Genomic DNA, 14,534 nt, shown 5'->3' on the forward strand with positions numbered 1-14,534 from the left:
TGATATCAAATTTAGAATATAATATAAATAAAAAGTATGAACTTTGTGAATAGGCAAAACCATAAGCAGAAGCTTAGAGATGTGTGAAAGAACATTGACTGTACACATGTACTCATCCATTTACCTACTTTCTTTAGCCCTTTTTAAAAATTTTCTCTGACACTACTTTCCTTTAGGACCAGACATTCCTGCATTCCCTGTGATCACCTTTTACTCTGGAAAGGGAGTGACATAGAGCAACTAAAAACTCTTTTAGATGCCAAATATTTTGCAAATTTTGAATTATAGTTTTCTAAATACTGTAGCCTTACCTACTTTCTCTAGAATTCCTCTAGAAGTGAAGAAACAGAAACACACATTGTCTATCAGTTTCATATTAAGCTAGTGTCTGTGTTTTAGCTTTCAGCAGAAAATGTTAAGAATTTAGTTAACAACTGTAATTAATTTCTGACGTCTCCCTTTTTGATATCCCCCCTTCACTTTAGCCAAACATGTATGTCACAATCAACAATTTGAAGAGATTTAAATAAAAAGTAATATCTTGTTTTCCTGAAAAGCACACTGAAAAAATAGGTAACAAAAGGCAACACGAGTAATTTACAAATATTTCTGTTTGCAAATTTGAAGCCAGACCACGAGCTGGTGTTCAAATAGCTGTAAGTTATTTTACTATAAATTCAGAATGGAGGGACTGGCCAGCTGTAGATGATGCATTATGATTATATGATTCAGTGCTATAGTAAGGAGTGCTGCTTTGAGGAGACTGGTTATACAGCTCTGATAGCAAAGCAACTTAATTGAAAATCCATATTTCAAATTGCATAACAATGAAGTAGAAAAAGGAGAATTGCATAACATTCCTAATAGAATTCTTATTGTTTCTATCACTTACTATAAACAACAAATATTAATAGTAGCATCTCATAAAGCTTTTACTCTTTAAAATATTTCAAGTTTGCCATTTACTTTCAAAGTAAAATAATAAGTTTTAAATATTTCCTTAAATATTTTTTATTCAAATGAGAAGACTATGTGGTAAATTTAGGCATTTCTTCCTCTGTAGTATTCAAAAGAAAATTGTAGGAACTGAAAGATATTTGACTTTTATATTGAAGAACCTGATGGAATGTTACAACTCTGAAATTCTATGCTTTATTTTCTTTTTAGCCATATTCTGTAATTAATCTCAACACTTTGAAGGGCCAACTGGTCTGTCAGTAAACGTTTCAGATTCGAATTTAATAACCTTGAATCCAGAATGCTAGTTTACTTATTCAGAGATTTCAAACTTTTCTTCAGTTTTGACACATGAAATGTAACATGTATGACAAGGCATCTACATTATCTAGGCTTGCCAGCTATGATTCCAATTGACAGACAAGTGAAATAAAGTGACTTCATCATGAAATTAATCTTTCTCCAACTTATTTAAAATAAATCATCACAGTGGTAGGAAATAACTTGATGTATGGTAGTCTCTAAGTATTCATATGCAAAGCAGGCTGTCCCAGAGGTAATTAGAACAGAAAATAATTGCAGTTCATTAAATCAATTAAAAAATAAAATACTGCAAGAAGCAAGAGGAAATAAATGTGGTAGTTTAATATACCTAGTCTGGAATTCAAGCAGGATAAGGGTAGCATGATACATGTTCTGTGTTACATAATGTTCATTTGTTCACTTTTTCTCTTACTCTTGCTTGAGTTCACTCTCTGACACATCAACCTCTCCTGCTTACAGCGTGGTTACAAGGACTAGGGTTGAAGGGGAGAAAGAGGACTACGCAGATGAAAGGTACCTGGAGCCAACACATGCGGACTGTATTCCATGGAGGAGCAAGTATTATGAGCCACTAGCTTGCTAATAACCTCCTGAGCAACTTCAGCCAAAGACACATGGGGTCAGAACGAATGTCAACAATGAATAGCCTATTTAAGAACATCATAACTGTCTTGAATATTTTATACCTCATGAATGTTGAGTGCTTACTTGCTTCTACCACTGGTTTTATCTATGCCTGTCTCACTAACTACATGCTTACTCTCTCTATTTAGTTTTGTCTAAGAAAGATTATTATTAAATAATACAGAAAATATACATAAACATCATTTGCAAAATAACCATTATTTTAATAATTATTAACACCTCACTGGTGCTTTTATTTTAAAAATGTTTCTTGACCACCTGTTATGTACCAGTAATTCCTTCAGGTGTTTGAGATACAGCAATGAATAAAAAAACTAACATCCTTACCCTCTGGAAGCTTATATTTTAGTAGGAGCAACATAGTTAAGAAATATTTATTCAGTTTGTGTGTGCATAGGTATGGAAATGTGCATATACATACACATATGAGTATGTGTGAATGGCCATATATGTAAGTGTGTGTGTGTGTTGCACATACTTAAATATTTAATTAGCCTTGCCTTACTACTACAAAACCATAAATCTGAGGTCTAGAAGTATTTGAGTATTGAGGTGAATGATGTATTAAATTGTATTTTCCTAACGTGCTGTGTTCCAGCAGCAATAGAACACATCAGTTTGAGCACTGGCTCTGCCACTACCTGTGTGCCTATGGACAAGTCACATGTTGTGTATACAGTTGCTCTGAAGATTTAATGAGATAATATGGGAAATGGGTAAACTAGAAAATTATTCACAAATATAAATGAGTTTCTATATTATTATCCCATTTGTGAAGGAAGTACTAGTGATGCTTATATATTTTTGTCACTGAATGTTCCCATGGCTTCAAACTAGTAAATTAGTGAACTTTTAAACTTTTCACTTTATTGTCTGGGCTTAAGTTTCTATATCTTTCTGTCCCAAAGCTACAGGTTGGTTTCTTTGCTCTTCAATAAAAATATGAGATCATATGGAAGTGAGGGTGGGGAAAGTCACATAAGGAAAATGCATCATTTAGCTTCATTAAGTCCCATTTTTGTTTTATACCAACAGCCACCACCAAAGTTAGAAGAAACATTCTTATCAACCTTATATTCACTTTACCTTCTCAACTTCCACTGTCTTGCCCAATTCCCCCACATTCTCCTATCATCTTCCTACTTAAACCCCTAAGCATATTGCGCCCAATGTTGAAGGTTTTTAGCCACCTTAGGGTTTGCTTCCTTCATTATATAAAAAGGCATAACCCTATTATTGCCACATAAATGAGGACAAGAAAAGAAGTACTATTTTGCTCTATTAGCATTCATTTTGCGGCACTTGTCTTCAAATTAAGAGAGTTATAAGCTTTCATATTCATTCAAGCTATTCTACAATTATTTACTATGTTTGATTAGAAACATTAAGCTACATTAGCTGTTTTTCCAGTCAGAACAAATACTTGCTGTTTGTGGATAAGCCAACTGATGATTGTCCTTTGTTGAAAGCAAAATATAAAATATGTTTTGTACCATCTTCAATTTTCTTTTTTTTTATGTAAGTTATTATATTCAGACAAAGAAAAGTAATTGTTCTAAGAGTGAACTTTTGAATTGCTATTGTTAACTTATTTCAATGGCAATAATGTCCTTAGATTATGCTGGTAAATACATTATGGAAAACAACGTACCTGATGAGTTAGCATCTTTGATAAAAACAGTGATCATGTGGAGAAAGATGTAACCCAAAGCTTCATCATATGAGCAATGGTTAAAGAATCTATGGATAATTCTTCCAAAGAAAAGATTATATGGCTTGGAATCAGCTTTTGTTAGAACATAGAAGACAAATGTGATTTACTCTATGTTGTCTCAAAAGACACAATTAGTACTGATATGTGGAAATCATAAGGAAGGAACTTGCAACTCAAAAAAGGAAGATAATTTTGAATACATATTCACCAAATAGCAAAGTATCTTAATAAAGCATAAGCTACAGAAAGCACAATAAGAAATAGAAATATCACTAGCAATTAGGTACTTAATACTTCACTCTAATTCAAAGATCAAGAAAACAAAAATACTGGTCTACACAGTTACAATCTATCAACTTATTACTAATGACTACTTTCTACCTTTTTTAGTAAATAGATTGATTTCTAATTTAATAATATATAAATCATTCTACTAAAAAGACACATGCATGCTTATGTTTATTGTGGCACTATTCACAATAGCAAGGACTTGGAACCAACCCAAATGCTCATCAATGATAGAACGCATAAAGAAAATGTGCCACATATATACAATGAAATACTATGCAGCCATAAAAAAGGATGAGGTCATGTCCTTTGCAGGGGCATGGATGAAGCTGGAAACCATCATTCTCAGTAAACTAACACAGGAACGGAAAACCAGACACCACATGTTCTCGCTTATAAGTGGGAGCTGAACAATGAAACATAGGGACACAGGGAGGGGAACTTCACACACCAGGGCCTGTAAGGGGGTAGGGATAGGGGAGGGATAGCATTAGAAGAAATATATCTAACATAGATGACAGGTTGATGGGTGCAGCAAAACACCATGGCACGTGTATACCTATGTAACAAACCTGCAAGTTCTCTACATGTATCCCAGAACTTAAAGTATAATACATATATATATATGTATATATATAGTTTTCACACAAAAGGGAAAAGGTAAAAGCACACATGCCCCAGGATTGGCTACTGAGACTCAGAAATACATGGTTTAACTCTTCAAGGAGAGATCCAAATGTCTAGATAGATGTTTGAAATCTTGTTACCACCCACCCACACCCTAGACAACCAATGATCTACTTCCTGTTCCTATAAACTTGCCTGTACTGGACATTTCCTATGTAAAACTAAATAGTATGTGGTCCTTTGTGACTGGCTTCTTAGCATAATGTTTTCAAGAGTTTTCCATGTTGTAGCATATGTCAGTAGTCTTTTGTTTTTTTTTTTTTGCCAAATAATATTCCAGTGAATAAATACACAATAGTTGTATTTATCCATTTATCAGATGATGGAATTTGGGTTGTTTCCTTTTTAGCTATTATGAATAATGCTGCTATGAACATTCATATACAAATTTTATATGCATATATGTTTTATTTCTCTTAGGTATATAGCTAGGAGTGGAATTGCTGGGTCATATGGTAACCCTATGTTTAACATTTTGAGGAATTGCTAAACTGTTCTTCAAAGTGACTGCATCAATTACCCTTCCAGCAGTACATCTTCACTAACATGTATTATTATCTTCTGTTTATTATAGTCATTCCAGTGGGTGCAAAATGGTATCTCGTTGTGGTTTTGATTTGTTTTGTTTAATGACTAATGATGTTGAATCTTTCTACATGCTTATTGGTCATTTGTATATCTTCTTTGAAGGAATGCTTGTTCATATTATTTGCCCATTTTAATTGGATTATTTGTGTTTTATTTTGATATATAATAGTTCTTGGTATAGTTAGATACAATTATCTTATTGCTGATATCATTTGCAAAAAAATTCTCCCATTCTGTGGATTGTCATGACATATTCTATTGGGTTTGAATTCCTCTAAAAAGATGTCCTTAAGTTCATTCCATTAAAAACAAATCCTTAAATACATTCTGTGAAAAGGGAATTCCAGGGTAAAATAATTATGAGAAATGCTTCACACTAAATCTTCGATTCACATTCCATATCAGCATATTAAAGGTTCTAAGAAGTCTTGTGTAAGCTGTCTTAACTTTGTTTAACTCACTAAGAATTAATGTTTTGATTTAGTATTCAAGGAAGTCCCTATACTTTAGAATACACTTTAGAAAATGCTACTGAAAGTCAAATCTGATAAAAAATATATATATATAAGTTAAAATAACTGTTTTTCAGGTCATACATTCTGTCTTCTTGTATGTAGCAATAGTACCACCTTCTGGAAATCTAAAGATAGCACTGCCATATTTTTCAGAATTTAAGAATAGTCTTCATTAATTATGGTATCATTTGACAAATGAGCTAGGACTTTGTGTTTTTACATTCTCTTAAATCAGAACAAGACAAAACAAATAAAAAGCCCTGACCTTTTGCCATCATTAATATATATTTTCTAGAAACAAATAGCATAGGAACAATGTAACTATTGGCAAATGTATTGGTATAAAAAATTTTAAAAATATTTTAGAGAGCAAAATCATGAAACTGTGCTTGTTAAATTAGTCAAACAGACAACTTATTTTCTCTCTCACTCTTGCATTGTCCTTAAATAAGATATAGAAAAGCAGTATGAAGAAGATAGAGTTTAGAAGATGACCTACAATGTAGTTTTGTGTAAAATTGACAGAGCTACTCATGGCAAGCAGAAAACTTAAATAATATTCTGGTAAATTTCTATTTTTAATTAAAATTTACTATATCTTTATGAAAAGTAAGATCGCTGATAGTCCGCCTGAATGACTTTATCAGACATATCTGATATGTCTGTATATCCCTTCTTAAATAATTACATCGTGGTTTTCTATTTTTTTCCTGCAAAATAGTTATATTTCAGAAGCAAAATTAGAAAAAGCTATTCAACCTCTTATTTCTATAATGAAAATGTTTCATAGTGATGTGGATGCATTTTAATATATTTAATACATCTGATGTGATATGGGCAAGGCCCTCTCCAAAGACATCGCTCCCAAAGTCTATGAAAGGAGGTGGGGTGTGAGAAGGCATTTTATCCTTCACTGGTACCCACACCCCTCATTCCACAGTTCCCAGGGCTCTTCTTTTTCCCAGAGAGGAATCTCTCCTCTCTGGCCTTGCCTCCATCCTTCCATCCTACCAGGCCCTTCACCCTTGCAGAGGGCATTCATGTGATACTGTGTAGAGTTTGTGGGTTCCTAGCACTTTGAAGTGTAGTTCCACAAGATCTGGTTCTGATAAACCTCATCTGTGTAGCATTCTCCCTCGGGTGTCCCACCATGGCCTACATGCTGCTTGGTCTGGTCAGGTGGTTCCCACCACCAGTTCCCTGACACTGCCACCTTCATATCTCTAGTAGGTTTTCTTTTTCTTTCTTTTTTTTTCGACTTTGCTTTTGAGTTCAGGGGTACAGGCACAGGATATGCAGGTTTGCTACATAGGTAAATATGTGCCACGGTGGTTTACTGCACAGATCATCCCATCACCCAGGTATTAAGCCCAGCATCCATTAGCGATTCTTTCTGATGCCTTCCCTTCCCCCAACAGATGCCCAATGTGTGTTGTTTCCCCAACCCGTGTCATGTGTTCTCATCAATCAGCTCCCACTTAAAAGTGAGAACAAGGCTGGGTGTGCTGGCTCATGCCTGTAATCCCAGCACTTAGGCAGGCCAAGGCGGCATATCACAAGGTCAGGAGATGGAGTGCATCCTGGCCAACATGGTGAAACCCCATCTCCACTAAAATACAAAAAATAGCTGGGCATGGTGGTGCATGCCTGTAGTCCCAGCTACTCGGGAGGCTGAGGCAGGGAAATCACTTGAACCCAGTAGGCGGAGGTTGCAGTGAGCCAAGATTGTGCCACTGCACTCTAGCCTGGTGACAGAGCAAGGCTCCATCTCAAAATAAAATGTAATAATAAGTGAGAACTTGTGGTGATTGGTTTTCTGTTCCTGCCTTAGTTTGCCGAGGATAATGGCTTCCAACTATATCCATGTCCCTATGAAGGACATGAACTAATTCTTTTTTATGGCTACGTAGTATTCCATGGTATATATGTACCACATTTTCTTTAGCCAGTCTATCATTAATAGGCATGTAGGTTGATTCCATGACTTTGCTATTGTAAATAGAGCTACACTAACAAACCAGTGCATGCATCTTTATAACAGCATGATTTATATTCCTTTGGATATATACCCAGTAATGGAATTGCTGGGTCAAATGCTATTTCTGCTTCTAGATCTTTGAGATAAACGCTACACTGTCTTCTGCAATGGTTGAACATTACACTCTCACCAACAGTGTTAAAGTGTTCCCTTTTCTCCACAGTATCTTTTGTTTTTTGACTTTTTAATAATAGCAATTCCAATTGGCAAGAGATGGTATCTCATTGTGGTTTTGATTTGCATTTCTCTAATGATCAGTGATGTTGAGCTTTTCTTCATGTTTGTTGGTCACTTGTATGTCTTCTTTTGAGAAGTGTCTGTTCATATCTTTTGCCCGCTTTTTAACGGAGCTGCTTGTTTTTTTTTTTTCTCATAAATTTGTTTAAGTTCCTTGCAGATTTTGGATATCAGACCTTTGTCAGGTGGATAGATTGCAAAAATTTTCTCCCATTCTGTAGGTTGTCTGTTCATTCTGATGATTGTTTCTTTGGCTGTTTAGAAACTCTTTAGTTTAAGTAGATCCCATTTGATAATTTTCATTTTTGTTGCAATTGCTTCTGACATCTTCATTATGAAATCTTTGCCCATGCCTATGTCCTGAATGGTATTGCCTAGATTTTCTTCTGGGGTTTTTATAGTTTTGGGTTTTACATTTAAGTCTTTAACCAATAGTGAGTTCATTTTGGTATATGGTGTAAGGAAGGGGTCCAGTTTCAATTTCCTGCATATGGCTAGCCAGTTTTTCCAGCACCATTTATTAATTAGGGAATCCTTTCCCCATGCTTGTTTTTGTCAGGTTTGTCAAAGATCAGATGGCTGTATGCATTCAGTCATATTTCTGAGTTCTCTGTTCCATTGGTCTATGTGTCTGTTAATATACCAATGCTGTTTTGGTTACTGTAGCCTCGTAGTATAGGTTGAAGTCATGCTGTTTTGGTTACTGTAGCCTTGTAGTATAGTTAGAAGTCAGGTAGTATGATGCCTCCAGTTTTGTTCTTTTTACTTAGGATTGACTTAGCCTTTGGGCTCTTTTTTGGTTCCATCTGAATTTTAAAAGTTTTTTCTAATTCTGTGGAGAATGTCAATGGTGGTTTAATGAGAATAGCATTGAATCTATAAATTACTTTGGCCAGTGTGGCCATTTTCATGATATTGATTCTTCCTTTCCATGAGCATAGAATATTTCTCCACTTGTTTGTATCCTTTTTGATTTCTCTGAGTAGTGGTTTGTAGTTCTCCTTGAAGAGGTCCTTCACTTCCTTTGTTAGGTGTATTCTTAGGTATTTTATTCTTTTTGTAGTAATTGTGAATGGGAGCTCATTCATGATTTGGTTCTCTGTTTGCCTGTTGTTGGTGTATAAGAATACTAGCAATTTTTGCACATTGATTTTGTATCCTGAGACTTTGCTGAAGTTGCCTATCAGCTTAAGAAGCTTATGGGCTGAGATGAAGGGGTTTTCGAGATATACAATCATGCCATCTCCAAACAAAGATAATTTGACTTCCTCCCTTCCTATTTGAATACCTTTTATTTCTGTATTGCCTGATTGCCCTGGCCAGGACATCCAATACTGTGTTGAACAGGAGTAGTGAGAGAGGGCATCCTTGTCTTGTGAGGTTTTTATGAGACTAAGAATAAAATCTCATTTTGATAATGCTATTGCTCTGAAGATCAAAAACATCTTATTTATTAAACAGACTCTCTTAGAGTGTTTCTTAAAATGCTTCATTAAATTAATTAATTAGTTTGGGGATGGGTGGGTAGAGACAGAGTCTCACTATGTTGCCCAGGATGAACTTAAACTCCTGGCCTCAAGAGATCCTTCCACCTCAGCCTCCCAAGTAGTGAGGACCACAGGCAAATAACACTACACCTGGATAATTTTTATTTTTTTATAGAGACGGAGTCTCATTATATTGCCTAGGCTTAGAGTACTTTTTTTTTTAATACCAGCCACTATCCTAAGTACTTTAAAATATGTATTTATTTAAACCTGTTAAGAACCCTATAAGGTATAATTCCTGTTTATCTTCATTTTACAATTCAGGAAACTTAGGCACATGGAGAATAAGAAACTTGTCTAAGATCACCCAGTGATAAAGTTAAGATTTGAACTCCACCTACTTTGGTTTTAAGGTCTACCAGGGCCCTGAAACTCAAGCATAGAACAAAATTGAGACGTTTTCCTGCTTTTCAGGTTTGTCCATTCTGTTTCTTACCAGAATTCCTGTGCAGGAGAACTTTTGGGCTAAATTTGTATGATTCTTACAATTATACAAATTTTCTATTTGTATACTCTACAAATAGAGTATAGTTTACAAACTTCTTATACAAATGTGTAAAAAAAAGTACTTGCTAGGATATGAAAATTAAAATACAGGAAATTTAATTTTTTGAGGCTGTAGCAAGAGTCAGATCTCAAATGTTACATAAACTTGCTTATTCCAAAAGTCAAGAAGCTACATCAAAAAAATAAAAACAGCAAAATGTCATCATACTATATATTAAAATGAAATGATGATGATAATCATGGAGAATACGACACTACAGAATTTTTCACAATATATAATTATGATCAATAATTAAGTTTAGTACAGCCACTGTGTACAGACATAATGCTAGGAAGTGTTTTAATAAATGAACAAAACTGGGGGATTATAAGGTATTTAAGAAACAATGTAAAAGCCACCAAGGGTTTACTTTCAGATAGAATGTAGAAGGTCACAAAAGATTGTTCCTGCAACTAGAAAACACAGGATAAACTGAAGTTTACACTTTTCTTTAATCCATCAAACAGTAATAGGTAAACCATAGGATAGACTAAAATTCATACTTTAAACCACCAAATAGCAGTAGATGCAAACAGATCTAAATAAAACTAAACTCTAAGTAGAAAAACACTTTTCTTGGTGATCAAAGTCCTATACTGTTTTCTTGGGACAAATTACCTGTTCTGGGTATTGATGGGTCAAATAGCACATCTTCAGAATAAGCAGGGAGACTTTGCTAGAATTAAAAAATTGTACTACTGAAGCTTTTAATGATAATATGGCTGCTGCAGTGGATTACAAATGGAAGAACTCCACTGAAAAAAAATTTAGCCCAACAATTCTCCCCCACAGGAATTCTGGTAAGCAACAGAAAGGACAAACCTGAAAAGCAGGAAAATATCTGTGTCATTCTATGCTTGGGTTTCAGGGCCCTGCTAGAATTGCATATGGTCTGAAAGTGACTGCGTAAGCAACCAAATGCTTTTTGAACTAATAAGATCATAGAGATCAACTCCTTGGTAGCAGCACAGCTTATTTGGGATGAGTATAAAAGGAAATTAGAGCTATAGTATGATTTGAACTAGAAATAAAGACATCGTCCAGCTCCAAATGAGTTGGATGCATGGTGGAATCTGAATAATCAGCCTCTCACAGCAACTGACAAAAAAAGAGAATATTATTAAAAAATATTTCTAGTTCAGAATATATCATTCTTTTTTAAAATTTTTATATATATAAACAATCGGGCACATGTAAAGAAACAGGAAGAATACAGCCCCAAATGAATTGAAAAAATAATCAATGAAAGAATACACACAAATGACATAAAAAAAGAAAAAACTGATAGAATATAGATGAAAGAATGACTAATGAGATTAAAACTTTAGCAGAAAAGGGAAACTAAAATAACAAAATGAAAATTTTAGAACTCAAAAATACACCTAAAATTGTTTAAAATTGACAGGTATAAAAGGAGACTAGACAAAGAAGAAAAAAATAGTAAACTCAAAGAGAGACCAACAGAAATATTTAAACTAAAACACAGATAAAATTCTACATATTTTATGATTTCATTTACAGTAAATGTCCACAATGGGTAAGTCTATAGAGACAGAAACTATAATAGTGGTTGCCTAGGGCTAGGAGAGAGTGGACAGGAAATGGGAAGATAGGGTGTTTACAGCTAAAAGGCACATAGTTCCTTTTTGAGGTGATGTAAATGTTCTCAAATTGACTGTGTTGATGGTTACACATATATAATAACTGAATGGTACTGACTACTGAATTATAAATATATTAATCACTGGGTTATATTATTGCTTAAAAGGTAATAAGGGTATCACAACTTCATGCCAATATATTATATAAATTGGTCAATTTTTATAAATGGACACATTATTTGAAAGGCACAAACAACAAATGCCTACTCTAGAGGAAATAGATCAATATATCATCTGAATTGTCGTATCTTTATTAAATATACTAAATTTTCAGTTTAAAACCTTCCCACAGCTTTGCACTGTGGAGAGATCCACATGGACTTGTTCTAGATTTGTGGTATGACATAAAGGGAACTTAAAGGGAAATTTTCAGGATGTTCAGAGCCCTTGACGTCCTGAAAATGAAGGAGGACAGAAAATGTCCTCAAATTTCTTGTAGTATGAACCCACTCAGGTGGCACCATCCTTGACTTCCAAATGGAACAGCACTTTTACAAAAGAAAAAGTGATAGCATCTGCATCATAAATCTGAAGAGGACCTAGAGGCTTCTGCTGGCAGCTCATGTCATTGCTGCGATTGGAAACCCTGCTGATGTCAGTGTCATATCCTCCAGAAATACTGGCCACCAGGCTGTGCTGAAGTTTACTGCTGCCATTGGAGCTACTCCTGTTGATGACCACTTCCTCCTGGAAACTTCATTAACCAGATCCAGGCAACCTTACAGGAGTTGCATCGCTGGTGGTTACTGATTCCAGGGCTGACCACAAGCCTCTCATAGAGGCATGTTATACTAACCTGTCTACCATTGCTCTAGGTCACACGGGTTTTCCTCCGTGCTATGTGGACATTTCCATCCCACGCAACAACAGCTCACTCGGTGGGCCTGATGTGGTGGATGGTGGCCAAGAAGTTATGCACGTGCTTGGCGCCATCTCCGGTGAACACCCATGGGAGATTATGACTGATCTCTACTTCTACAAAAATCCTGAAAAGATTGTAAAGAAAGAGAACATTGCTGCTGAAAAAGCTGTAACCAAGGAGGAATTTCAGGGTGAACAGACTTCTTATGCACCTGAGTTCACTGCTACTTAGTGTGAGGTTGCAGACTGGCCTGAAGGTGTGCAGGTTGCACTTGTGCTTTGTACCTATTCAGCAGTTACCTACTGAACACTGGAACACTCAGCCTGCCACTGAAAGGTGGTTTGCCCTCCTACTACTCAGGCCACTGAATGGGTAGGAAGAACCGCTAAATAGTGTTAAAGCCGTTCTTCCACAGGCATTTAAGCAAGGTGGAAATAAGGCTGATGAAAAAAAAATCATCAGTTTCTCTCTTTCTACAACATTTTTATCATTATACTCTAAGTTCTGGGGTACATGTGCAGAACGTGTAGGTTTCTTACATAGTATACACTTGCCATGGTGGTTTGCTGTACCCATCAACCAGTCATCTACATTAGGTATTTCTCCTAATGCTATCCCTCCCTTAGCCCCCTACCCCGCAACAGGCCCCAGTGTGTGATGTTCCCCTCCCTGTGTCCATGTGTTCTCATTGCTCAGCTCCCACTTATGAGTGAGAACATGTGGTGTTTGGTTTTCTGTTCTTGCATTAGTTTGCTGAGAATGATGGTTTCCAGCTTTGTCCATGCCCCTGCAAAGAACAGGAACTCATCCTTTTTTATGGCTGCAGAGTATTCCATGGTGTATATGTGGCACATTTTCTTTATCCATTCTATCATTGATGAGCATTTAGGTTGGTTCCAAGTCTTTGTCATTGTGAATAGTGCTGCAATAAACATACATGTGCATGTGTCTTTATAGTAGAATGATTTATAATCCTTTGGGTATATACTCAGTAATGGGATTGCTGGGTCAAATGCTGTTTCTAGTTCTAGATCCTTGAGAAAGTACCACACTGTCTTCCACAATGGTTAAACTAATTTACACTCCCACTAACAGTGTAAACGCATTCCTATTTCTCCACATCCTCTCTAGCATCTGTTGTTTCCTGACTTTGTAATGATCGCCGTTCTAGCTGGCGTGAGATGGTATCTCATTGTGGTTTTGATTTGCATTTCTCTAATGACCAGTAATGATGAGCTTTTTTTCATATGTTTGTTGGCTGCATAAATATCTTCTTCTGAGAAGTGTCTGATCACATCCTTTGCCCACTTTTTGGTGGGGTTGTTTTTTTATCATAAATTTGTTAAAGTTCTTTGTAGATTCTGGATATTAGCCCTTCATCAGATTAATAGATTGCAAATTTTTTCTCCCATTCTGTAGGTTGCCTGCTGACTCTGGTGATAGTTTCTTTTCCTGTGCAGAAGCTCTTTAGTTTAATCAGATCCCATTTGTCTATTTTGGCTTTTGTTGCCATTGCTTTTGGTGTTTTCATCATGAAGTCTTTACCCATGCCTATGTCCTGAATGGTATTGCCTAGGTGTTCTTCTAGGGTTTTTATGGTTTTAGGTCTTACGTTTAAGTCTTTAATCCATCTTGAGTTAATTTTTGTATAAGGTGTAAGGAAGGGATCCAGTTTCAGCTTTCTGCATATGGCTTGCCAGTTTTCCCAACACCATTTATTAAATAGGGAATCCTTTTCCCATTGCTTGTTTTTGTCAGGTTTGTCAAAGATCAGATGGTTGTAGATATGTGGCATTATTTCTGAGGTCTCTGTTCTGTTTCATTGGTCTATATATCTGTTTTGATACCAATACCATACTGTTTTTGTTACTGTAGACTTGTAGTATAGTTTGAAGTCAGGTAGTATGATGTTTCCAGCTTTGTT

The 14,534-nt window shown here is 35.6% G+C and overlaps 1 pseudogene; it reads left to right on the forward strand.

Moving 5' to 3' along the window:
* The first annotated feature begins 10,805 nt into the window (after positions 1-10,805).
* Positions 10,806-13,003, forward strand: LOC108526487 (40S ribosomal protein SA-like; annotated as a pseudogene).
* The last annotated feature ends 1,531 nt before the right edge of the window (positions 13,004-14,534 follow it).

This window comes from Rhinopithecus bieti, unplaced genomic scaffold, assembly GCF_001698545.2.
Source record: "Rhinopithecus bieti isolate Rb0 unplaced genomic scaffold, ASM169854v2 scaffold_3521, whole genome shotgun sequence".
NCBI lineage: Eukaryota > Metazoa > Chordata > Mammalia > Primates > Cercopithecidae > Rhinopithecus > Rhinopithecus bieti.